A 12,468-nucleotide genomic window follows, 5' to 3' on the forward strand; every position below is an offset into this window, starting at 1 on the left:
GAGATTTTTGATTACTGATTCAATTTCTTTGCTGATTATGGTTCTGTTCAAATTTTCTAATATCTCCTGTTTCAGCTTTGGTTGTTTGTATGTTTCTAGAAATTTGTCCCTTTCTTCCAGATTGTGCAATTTGTTGGCATATAAATTTTCATGATACTCTAATTGTTTGTATTTCTGTGGTGTTGGTGTTGATCTCTCCTTCTTCATTCATGATTTTATTTATTTGGTTCCTTTTCTCTTTTCTTTTTGATAAATCTGGCTCGGGCATTATCAATTTTATTAATTCTTTCAATAATCAGTTCTTAGTTTCATTGATCTATTCTTCTGTTTTTGTTTGTTTGTATATTATTTATTTCTGCTCTAATCTTTACTATTTCCTTTCTCTGCTGTCTTTAGGCTTTATTTGTTTTTCCTTTTCAAGCTCCTTTAGGAGTACTGTTAGATTGTGTATCTGAGACTTTTCTTACTTCTTGAGGTAGGCCTATATTGCTTTATACTTCCCTCTTATGACTGCTTTGCTACATCCCAAAGGTTTTGGACTGTTGTGTTTTCATTTATATTGCTTCCATGTATTTTTTTTATTTCTTCTTTAATTTCCATTCATTATTTAGTAAGATGTTCTTTATCTTCCATGTATTTGTGGTCTTTTCAATATTTTTCTTGAAGTTGACTTCAAGTTTTATAGTGCTGTGGTAAGAAAATATGCACGGCATTATCTCAATCTTTTTGTACTTGTTGAGGCCTGATTTGTGACCCAGTATGTCATCCATCTATTCTGAAGACTATCCCATGTGCATTTGAAAAGAATGTGTATTCCTTGTTGGTTTTCTGCTTAGATGATCTGTCCATTGTTGTAAGTCCCCTACAAGTATTGTATTGTTATTGATGAGTTCCTTTGTTTTTATTTATTGATTCATATATTTGTGTGCTCCCAGGTTGGGGGCATAAATATTCATGATTGTAAGATCTTTCTTGCTGTATAGACCCCTTAATTATGATATAATGTCCTTCTTTATATCTTGTTATTATTGTTGGTTTAAATTCTAGTTTGTCTAATAGAAGTATGCTAACTCCAGCCTTCATTTTATGTTCATTAGCTTTATAGATGATTCTCTATCACCTCTCTTTCAATCTGCTGGTGACCTTAGGTCTAAAATGAGTTTCTTATACGCAGCTTATAGATGAGTCTAGTATTTTTATCCATTCTGTTACCCTTTGTCTTTTGATTGGAGCATTTAATCCATTTACTTTCAGAGTGATTATTGATAGATATGATTTTAGTGCCATTGTATTACTTGTAAAGTCAATGTTTCTAGAGATTTTCTGTTCCATTCTTGTCTTTGTTGCTTTTGGTCTTTCTCTCCCACTCAGAGAGTCACCTTTATTAGTTTCTGCACAGCTGATTTAGTGGTCATGAACTCCCTTAGTTTTTGTCTGGGAAATCTTTATCTCTCCTTCTATTCTGAATGACAGCCTTGCTGGGTAAAGTAGTCTTGTCTGCATATTTTCCCCATTCAGCACATTAAATATATCATGCCACTTTCTTCTGGCCTGCTAAATTTCTTTGGAGAGATCTGTGGTAAACCTTATTTGTCTTCCCTTGTAAGTTAGGGATTTCTTTTCCCTTGCTGCTTTCAGGATTATTTCTTTATCTCTGTATTTTGAAATTTTAAGTACAATATTTTTTGGCGTTGACCTGCTTTTGTTGATTTTGATGGGAGTTCTGTTTGCTTCCTGGATTTGGATGTCTGTTTCCTTCCCCAGATTAGGAATGTTTTCAGCTATAATTTGCTCAAATAAATCTTCTGCCCCCTTTTCCTTCTCTTATTCTCCTGGGGCTCCTAACATATGAAAGTTATAATGCTTTATGGAATCGCTGAGTCTGTAAGTCTACATTTGTCATCTAATGTTTTTCTTTCCCTCTTGCTTTCAGGTTCATTATTTTCCATAATTTTATCTTCCATATCACTGATTCATTCATCTGCTTCTTTAAGAAGCAGATGAATTACATCCAGTCAGTTTCACATCTAGGTTATAGCTTTTTTTTTTCTTTTTAATTTCAGCCTGGCTAGTTTTTGGTCTTTTATCTCTGTGGCAAGGGACTCCCTGGTATCTTCTATGCTTTTCTTTAGCCCAGATAGTATTCTTATGATTGTTGTTTTAAATCCTGGTTTGGCTGGTGATGGGTATTAAGGAGGACACGTATTGCATGGTGCACTGGGTGTTATATGCAAGTAATGAATCATGGAACTTTACATCAAAAACTAGAGATGACTCTATGGTGACTAACATAATATAATAAAAAATATTATGAAAAAAATTTAAAAAATAAAAATAAATAAATCCCGGTTTGGGCATGTTACTTATATCTGTTTGATTAGATCCTTGGCAATGACCTCTACTTGTTCTTTCATTTGGGATTAATTCCTCCATCTTGGCATTTTGTCTAGAGTTCTGTCTTCTGTGTTAGGAAAGCCTGTTATGTTTCCTGCTCCTGAGAGTAATGGTTATATTAAGAATATGTCATCCAGGGCCTGGCTCTTCAGGATGTTTTCTGGTGTTTTTCTGTGTACACTCAGTTTCTGCTTGCCTACAGTGGGGAGTGTTTGGACCCTATCCACTGTGTGGTGAGTTCTAACTAGGTGTGTTTTGGTCTGCTTATTAAAAAAGGCTAGATCCTATTTCCCCTAGAGGTGAAGCTTTGTAGCATTCTATGGTTAGTAGACTTGGTGCATGCAGGGAGTTTGTGGAGGTCATCTGGGAGAGGGGCCTGCTGCTGCTCTGAGTCTCAGGCACACTTGTCCTAGTGAAAACCATCACCTGCAGAGCACTGGGGGGTGGAGCTTGGTGTAAGCAGTTCAAGTTTCCACTGTGGGCACTGTGCTGCTCACTGAAGTCCATCCTTGCTGATGGGCAGGGGCAAAGGTGGCCTCAGCTGGCTCTCTTGTCCCAGGAGAAGGGAATTCCATCTATCACTGCTCAGAAAGCCCTCACAGAAGGAGAAGAATCTCCCCTCATTTGTCCCAGGCATCCCTCAGGTCCCTGCCTTCATCCTGTCTATGTCTGAGACATCTGACCACCAGGCTGTGCAGCGTTCCTGTATTTTATCTCAGGTGCACTAGCTGGGTTTCAAAACTCAATTTTAGGGATCTGATGTGGCAAAGACCCACCCACCTTGAACCTCAGGTGTGAGGGTCTCGCCTAGCTGTGGCTGGTACAGGTTTGTCCCAGAAAGGCAGTTGCAGGGAATGTGCAGGGCCTTGGAGTTTATTGTAAAGTGCAGCAAAAAGCTAGTGTGCCAGTTAGCTGCTTTCAACAGTGGCGGTGGGGGTGGGGGAGGGGGGCTGCCTCTGTTCCTATGCTAATGAATAGGGCAACTCAATGGCACCCATGAGCTCTTTTGTCCCTGCATAGGGAGTGTCACCTTTCCTAAATGCACCCCAAGAAGGGAGACTGCCTCTCCCAGTGCGACCCATGGCATCCTCAGACCATGCTGTGGGGTCCCAGGCTTCTGCCTTCGTGTTCCACAGAGCACTTTTCTGCTTGCCAGGCTCCACCCCAGCAATGGTGCAGACTTCTAAAACTTCAGACTTTGAGTTCCACTGCTTGTAAAAACTTGCAATAATCAGCCTCTCTCCTTTTCCCAATCAATAGTTCAAGGGAATTGTTCTTCTTATGCAATGCCCTGCACCCTGTGCCCCCCCAATCTCTTTCTCTCTCCTTGATTGGGGCTCCCTCCCCTCCGTAGCACTAGTAATTCTTTTCTCCCCCAAATTATGTCTCAGTGCCTCCTCCCTTCCACAATTTGGCCTTTTCTCTTCCTCCAGTTGTGCAGTTTGTTCTTTCAGACCTCAGATTGATTTCCTGGGTGTTCAGAATGATTTTATATTTATCTAGCTGTGTTGAGGGATAAGGCAAGCATAAGGTCCTCCTACTATTCTATCATCTTAAGTCTCCGCTTCTAGGATTTTCTGTATATAGTTTCATGTCTTTGGCAAGGAAAGTTTTACCTCTTCCTTACCAATTTGGATGCCTTTTATTTCTTTTTCCTTTCTGATTGCTGTGATTAGAACTTCCAGTACTATGTTGAATAAAGTGTTGACAGTGGAAATCTTTGTCTTTTTCCTGATCTTAGAGAAAAAACTCTCAATTTTTTTACCATTAAATATAATGTTAACTGTAGGATTATTATTTATGGCTATTCTTATGTTGAGTTATGTTCCCTCTATACCTGCTTTATACAGAGTTTTTATCATGAATAGGATCTTATACTTTGTCAAATTCATCTATTGAAATAATCACATAGTTTTCATCCTTTCTCTTGTTAAGGTGATGTATCACATTGATTGATTTATGAATATTGATCAGCATTTGCATCCCTGGCATAAATGCCACTTTGTGATGAGTGAATTTTTTAAAAAACAATTATTTATTCATTTTTAGAGAGAGAGAAGGAGTGAGAGAACACATGCATGTGTGAGAACAGGGGAAAGGGTAAAGGGAGAGGGAGAGTGAGAATCACAAGCAGACTCCTTATTGAGTGTGGAGCCTGAAGCAGGGCTTGATCTCACAGTCCTGAGATCATGACCTGAACCAAAACCAAGAGTCAGATGCTTTACTGACTGAACCACTCAGGCGCCCCTGTAATATGTGAATTTTAATGTATTGTTGGATGCAGTGTGCTAATATTTGTTGATCATTTTTGCATCTACGTTCATCAGCGATATTGTCCTGTAGGGTTTTTCTTCTTTTTTGTGGTGTCTTCATCTGACTTTGGCATTAGGGTAAATCTGGCCTTGTAGAATAATTCTGGATGATTTCCTTCCTCTTCTATTTTTTTGGAATAGTTTGAGAAGAATAGCTATTAACCCTTATTCAAATGCTTGGTAGAATTCATGGTAATCCATCTAGTCCTGCACTTGTTTGTTGGAAGATTTTTGATTTCCAATTCAATTTCATTGCTAGTAATCAGTATGTTCAAATTACTTATTTTTTCCTGATTCAGTTTTGAAAGGTTATATGTTTCTACGAATTTATCCATTTCTTCTAGGTTGTCCAATTTGGTGGCATATAATGCTTCATAATAGTTTCATATCTTTTTTATTTTTTGTTGTCAATTTTTAGTTCTTCTCCTTCATTTCTTATTTCAATTTTTTTGAGTTCTCTTATTTTTTTTTCCTTTTGAGTCTAAAAGTTTATCAATTTTGTTGATCTTTTCAAAGAACCATCTTCTTTCATTGATCTTTTCTGGGTTTTTTGGTCTCTATTTCATTTATTTCTATTCTAATCATTATTATGTCTTCCCTTCTACTGGCTTTGTGCTCCTGTTCTTCTGGCTCCTTCAGTTGTAATATTAGGTTTTTAATTTATGATTTTTATTGCTCCTTGAGATAAGCCTGTATTGCTATAAACTTCCCTGGTTTTTTTTTAAGATTTTTTTTTTATTTGACAGAGATAGAGATAGCCAGCGAGAGAGGGAACACAAGCAGGGGGAGTGTGAGAGGAAGAAGCAGGCTCATAGCAGAAGAGCCTGATGTGGGGCTCGATCCCATAACGCCAGGATCACGCCCTGAGCCGAAGGCAGACGCTTAACCGCTGCACCACCCAGGCGCCCCTTCCCTGTTTTTTTTAAAAAAAGATTTTATTTATTTGACAGAGAGATAGCCTGCATGAGAGAGAACACAAGCAGGGGGAGTGGGGAGGAAGAAGCAGGCTCCCAGTGGAGGAGCCCGATATGGGGCTCGATCCCAGGACTCTGGGATCAGGCCCTGAGCCGAAGGCAGACGCTTAATGACTGAACCACCCAGGCGCCCCTAAACTTCCCTGTTGAAGAGCTTTTGCTTCATCCCAACAATTTGGAACCATTGTACTTTCACTTTCATTTGTGTCTATATATATTTTAAATTTTCTCTATAATATCTTGGTTGATATTAGTAGCATGTTATTTTTTATTCATGTATTTGTGTTCTTACCAGATTTTTTCCTTGTGATTGATTAGTTTTATACAATTGTGGTTGGAAAAAATACATGACAAGATTACGATTTCCTTGAGTTTACTGAAGCTTAATTTGTGACTGAACATATGATCTGTCCTGGAGAATGTGTCATGTACACTTTAAATGAATGTGTATTCTGCGTTTTTTTTTTTAATGGAATGTTATGCCCATCTGGTCTAATGTATTATTCAAAGCATACTTGTTCCTTGTTGATTTCGTGTCTGGATGATTTTCCCCTGAAGTAAGTGGGGTGTTAAAGTCCCTTACTTATTATATTCCTGTGAATTTCTTCCTTTATGCCTGTTAATGGTTGCTATATGTATTAAGATGCTCCCATGTTAGGTGCATAAATATTTAAAATTGCTATTTCTTATTGTTGGATTGTTCCCTTCAACATTATGGAGTGTCCTTCTTTGTCTCTTGTTACAGTCTTTGTTTTAAAGTCTATTTTGTCTGATATAATATTGTTACACCAGCTTTTTTTCTTCCATTTGGATGGTAATGTTTTTCCATCCCTTCAATTTCAATCTATATGTATCTTGAGGTCTAGATATTGCAGTTTTGTCTATTTAGTCACCCTATGTTTTCATTATTGGAGCATTTAGTTCAATTCCATTTAAAGTTATTATTGACATCCATGTACTTATTAACATTTTGTTACTTGTTTTACAGTTGTTTTTGTAGTTCATTTCTGTTCCTTCTTCTCTTGCTTTCTCTCCTTGTGATTTGATAGTTTTCTTTATTGCTTTGCTTGGATTCTTTCTTATTGTTTGTGTATATATTGTAGCTTTTGATTTGTGGTTACCATCCATATACAACATCCTATGTGTATAATGGTCTACATTAAGTTTATGGTGGCTTAAGTTTTAACCCATCCTAAAAGCACTGAATTTTTACTATTGCCTCCCCACATTATATATATATTTACTATTACTATATATATATTACTATTGCCTCCCCACATTATATATATATATATATATATATATATATATATATATATATGATGTCCTACTTTACATCTTTTTATATTGTGAAGCCCTTGGCTGATATTTGGAGAGATATTTGATTTTACTGCTTTTGTGCTTTAATCTAGATACTAGTTTTATAAATGATTAGCTTAGTACATTTAGTAAATGTTTGCATTTACCTGTGGAATTTGTTGTGCCAGGAATAGCCAGCAATCCCTGTACCAACATATGAAAGATTACTTCAAATTTTGTTGTGAAAGAGAAGAGAAGGCAAGGGGGTTCAATGCTCAGAGGCAAAGACCCTTTGCTCTTCTTTGCTCCCACTTTTATTGGTCCTTCAAGATAATCACAAATCCTTATCACTGTTTCTCAAGCACATGATGTTGACAAGGGGTCTTACTGAAACTGGGGGATGTGTTTACGGAAAAGATACGATATGCTAATTTGCGTGTTCTAGTAGGAGTTCTGCTGAACTCCTAAGGGACAATGCCTACATGTCTTAGATCACAGGGCAACTGTTTGGGCTAGGAAAGTTTTGGGAAGGCAACTGCCCACAGCATTCCAACTGCAGAGTGGTCATGCAGACCTTGGCATTCCAAAGGCCTACACCCTTCTCTGAAACCGTCTCTGCCCTTAACGGCCTCTGTGTTACATTTTAGCAAGCCAGGTAATATGGCTGATTTCATGCTCAATTACATTAACCCCATCATTGTTGTTTCCTACTTTTTTACTCCTGATTATGGTCTCTTCTTTCCACTTAAAGAATTCCCTTTGATGTTTTGGTAAGGCTGGTTTAGTGGTGATGAACCCCTTTAAATTTAGTTTGTCTAGGAAACTCTATCTCTTCTTCTGTTCTGAATGTTAACATTGCTGGGTAGAGTATTTTTGGCTGCAGGTTTTTCCTTTCAGCACTTTGAATATATTATGTCACTTCCTTCTGGCCTGCAAAGTCTCTGCTGAAAAAAATCAACTAATACCCGAAGTGCCTGGGTGGTGCAGTTGTTAAGCGTCTGCCTTTGGCTCAGGGTGTGATCCCAACATTCTGGGATCGAGCCCCACATCAGGCTTCTCCACTAGGAGCCTGCTTCTTCCTTTCCCACTCCCCCTGCTTGTGTTCCCTTTCTTGCTGGCTGTCTCTCTCTGTCAAATGAATAAGTAAATAAATAAATTCTTTAAAAAAATCAACTGATACTCTTATTGTATTTCCTTTGTATGTAACTGTTGTCTTTTCTTTTGCTGCTTTTAAAATTCTGTCTTTATCACTACTAGTTGACATTTTAATCCTTATATGTCTTTCTGTGGGCTTTCTTGGGTTAATTTTGTTGAGGAATCTCTGTGCCTTCTAGATCTAGATGTCTATTTCTTTTCTCAGATTAGGGAAGTTTTTGGCTATTATTCCTTCAAATACATTTTCTGCCCCCTTCCCTTTCCCTTCTCCTCCTAGAATTCCTATAATGTGAATCTTATTATCCTTGAAGATGTCTTTGTGTTCACTTAAACTATTTTAATTTTTTATTATTCCCTTTTCTTTTTGATGTTCCTCTCCATTGCTTTCCATTACCCTGTCTCCTAGATCACTGATTCATTCTTCTGCATCCTCTAATCAGCTATTGATTCCTTTAGTGTATTTTTTACGACAGATATTGAGTTCTTTACCTTTGATGGGTACTTTTTCTTATTTTCTGTCTCTTTGTTTAAGGCTTCACTCAGATCCTTCACTCTTTTCTCTAGCCCAGTGGGTGTCTTAAAGACCATTACTTTGAATTCTTCATCAGGCATATTGCTTATCTCTGTTCCATTTAGCTCTTTTATGGTGGCTTTGCTCTGTTCTTTATTTTGAGATATATCCTCTGTCATCTCATTTTGTCTCTCTGTTTGTTTCTATGTATTAGGAAGGTCAGTTATGTCTCCTGATCATGAAAATAGTGGCCTTGATGCCTTATTGCAAATGCTTTCTGTTCACCAGAAACAGGTGCTTAAGGGAATTTTCTTATGGTGGTGTTCCTTGCTGTTGTGGATGAACTGCATTTACCTTCAACCTAGTTAGTTGCAATGTCCCACTTTACTTGTTGTGGGGGCACAAACGGGGTTTTATCCCTGTGTTGTTACAGGGCCTGTCTAGCACTGCCACAGGCTTGTATTTGGACAGTGCTAGCAATCAAACTGGATGCTTACCTTCAATCAGTCCACTAGGTCTGTAGTTGCACTGAACTGCTGGGCAATCTCCCTGTGCTGTCCCCTGAGAGACTTTCATTGGTGGGTAGGGCCAGTAGTCAGACAAAATGCCTACCCCTCCATTTGTCTACTGGGGCTGTAGTCACATTGTTTGGCAGGGCACTCTCTTTATGTTGCCAGCTATATGGTTCAACTGCTGGGACTCTGGGCCCACTTGGGAATATGATTATATTCCCCTCTTCCCAGGGTAGGAGTCACTTTGCAGTGATGTAGGTCTCTGTAGGGGTTGCTTATGGGGTGTGTCAGGCTAGGAGTTGTTTTAGAAGGACACCTACCAGGTGGGGCAGGGTGAATGGGAATGATCTGCAGAGGATCAACAGTGTAGGGCATGGGGTGCTAGCAAGATAGGTGGAGAGTATTGCACTGGTTCCCGCAAGTGTTTGTGAACATAGCATGGGTGGGGAGGGGTAGAAATGATACCTACCAGCTCTTTTATTATTGGAGAAGTCTGCTAAAAAAGCCTCTCCAGTGTATGTTCTAAGATTAGTAGTTAAATCTCCTTTGCATATACCCCAGGTGCTTTTCAATCTGCTGTTTGTATACCGGATCTTCGCTGAGTTATTTGTTATGTTGGCTTTTTAAGGGCAAAGACTGTTTCTTATTGCCCTCAGATTCTCCCAGAGCCAAGCCTGCTGATTTTTAAAGTACCCAGATTTGAGCCCTGCTGACTATAAAAATTCACAGAGTTGAGTCCCCCTGGTTTTCAAAACCAAGTGTTATGGGGACTCATCTTCCCAGTGCAGGTCCCCCATGCCTGCAGTTCCTGGTGCAGTTTATGATCCTCTCACTTGTCTGTGCTTGTGGTGTCCATCCCATTTGTGGTTAGTTTCAGTAATTTTTTTTTGATCTTTTAAATATTTAATACAAGGGTAAATCTTTTTTAATTTTTTATTAATTTTATTTTGTTATATTAGTCACCATACAGTACATCCCCAGTTCTTGATGCAATGTTTCATGATTCATTATTTCAGTAATGTTTGATTCTCAATTTCATCTCCCCCACCCTACCCTTTCCAGTGTGGCTTCCTATCTATGATTAGCTGTGGAAAGTCTGTTCTGACAATCTTCAAGTCATTTTCAGAGTTATTTTCACAAATGTAGCTGTTATCTCAGTATGCCCATGGGATAAGGTGAGTTCAGTGTCTCCTACGCCACCATCTTCCCTGAAGTGTCACAATGACACTAGCTCTTATTTTTACCTATTTAGTTACCTTTACCAGAGATCTTTATTTCTGCATATTACCTTGAGTTACCATATAGTTTCTTTTCATTTTAGGCTAAAGGGCTCCCTTTAGCCTTTCTTATAGGGAAAGTTTACTAGAAGCAAACTCCTTTAGCTTTTGTTTATCTGAGAATGTCTAATTTCTGCTCTATTTTTGAAGAAGAGTTTTTCTGGACATAAGATTCTTGGTTGACATATGACCCCATTCTTAAAATTATACACAAAAGACTTGAAAACAGGTACTTGAGCTGGTATCTGTATGGATTTAAGGAAATTAAGACCCCAAAAACATCATTTAAGAAGTAGTAAAAGGGCACAGAACTCAGTAGAATTCTTGAAAACCAAATTAATAAAATAGAGGAAAATTCTGGAAAAATCACAATGAATTCAAAAGATAAAAACACCAAAATTAAGCTAACTAGATAGAATATAATAGAGATGGAGAACAAAGATAACTTAATATGGATAATGCTGAAATAGAATAACTTCAATTCTACAATGGAAAAGAAAAAGTATTAGAAGATAAAACAGCAGAAAATTTCCATGAAATAATGGAAGAACTAAATTTGTAAACATAAAGGCTGTACTCTACGTTGAAGGTTAATCTGGTAGATATTGATTGAAAACAAGTCATAGCTTGATTACATTATTAAGCTTCAAAGATAAATAAGGCAACTAAGCACACAAGGCAAGTCATATACACAAGGGGAAAAGTTGTTGTAATCATACTTCTCTGGAGATACTGCTAACGTCAGAAGATGATGAAATGTGTCTAATGTTCCAAAATATAGTATGATCCAAGAATACCAGTCAAGTTTTAGATCAAATACCAATTTAAGAGGCATACATTCTAAAACATGAAAGAACTCAGCATATATAATGAGGATGAGTACATTTTGAGGGGGGACCACTGAAAGATAAAATAGTTTATTTTTTTTAAAACTACTGAGGGGTGCCTGGACATCTCAATTGATTGAGCATCCAACTCTTGGTTTTGGCTCAGGTCATGATCTTACAGGTCATGGAATTGAGCCCCACATCAGATTCCACACTTAGCAGGGAGTCTGCTTGAGGACTCTCTCTCCCTGCGCCTCTGGCTGCTCACATGCTCTCTTTCTCTCTATCTCCTAAATAAATAAATAAATATTTAAAAATACTAAATAATGAATGGTCAGCTGAAAGAAGAATGGAAAAGCTGTAGAAAAAGGCCTAGTAGTGAACACTTACTCCATTTAACCATATTCTTAAGAATAAACTGAGGGGTAATTGTTATGGAACAGAATATATACATATATCACAAAAATCAGGAATTAGTGAAGAAGAGTATAGGAAATATAACAGTGTTATTTTCCTCATCTTTCAAGGCAAAGAATCAATAGTTATTGTCTAAAACTGAAGTGTAAAGCTTAACAATTTGTGACTCCAAAATCTTACTGTTTCTAATTTTGTTTACTGTTTCTGATTATATATGTTCTTTTATATTAGCTGTTCATCAAATATTCGATGTATAGTCTCATATCCACAACTGATAGTTATGCGATTATTAGAGTTATCAACCCCCAATCTGAAAAGCAAAGGTACTTTGGAAGACAGAGGTAAAATATAACTCCAAATCAAGGTCATCTCCATTACTGCATGATATTCCCTGGAACTTGATAGCTTCATCAGGACCTAGAAAGCAAGAGTAGAAATTAAAAATTTGTCTTAGTAGAGGCTCAGATGCACTAAAGCAACAAATGAAAGGCTTTTAAGTGACACTGCCTTCTAATCAGGGACGTAGTTTGAGAAGAACTTGCTACATGTGAGGGAGAATAGACAGTGCAATCATGTTTAGATAATTATTGCCACTAGAATTATAGGGTGAACTCTGGGGCAGAGGAAAAACTGTATAGGGGTGGTGGTGACATGAGCCAAGACTGGAGGTGCACAGACAAAGCATATATTTATAGGGCAAAATTCTTCCTATTGGGAGCTTCAAGGACAGTAAACTGCGAGACAAATCCCAGTTTTGCCATTTTATTAGGTATATGACTTTGGGCATGTC

General features: G+C 37.7%; 1 protein-coding gene across 1 annotated transcript in view; it reads right to left on the reverse strand.

Moving 5' to 3' along the window:
- Positions 1-12,045: 12,045 nt before the first annotated feature.
- The window catches only part of HDX (highly divergent homeobox), a 284,176-nt gene continuing 283,753 nt past the window's right edge, over positions 12,046-12,468 (reverse strand). Inside the window, exon 11 of the transcript XR_004622468.1 lies at positions 12,046-12,095. The gene's annotated coding sequence lies outside the window, so the exon portion shown is untranslated. The remainder of the gene's footprint in view (positions 12,096-12,468) is intronic.

Source organism: Ailuropoda melanoleuca, chromosome X (genome assembly GCF_002007445.2).
Source record: "Ailuropoda melanoleuca isolate Jingjing chromosome X, ASM200744v2, whole genome shotgun sequence".
Taxonomy (NCBI): Eukaryota; Metazoa; Chordata; class Mammalia; order Carnivora; family Ursidae; genus Ailuropoda; species Ailuropoda melanoleuca.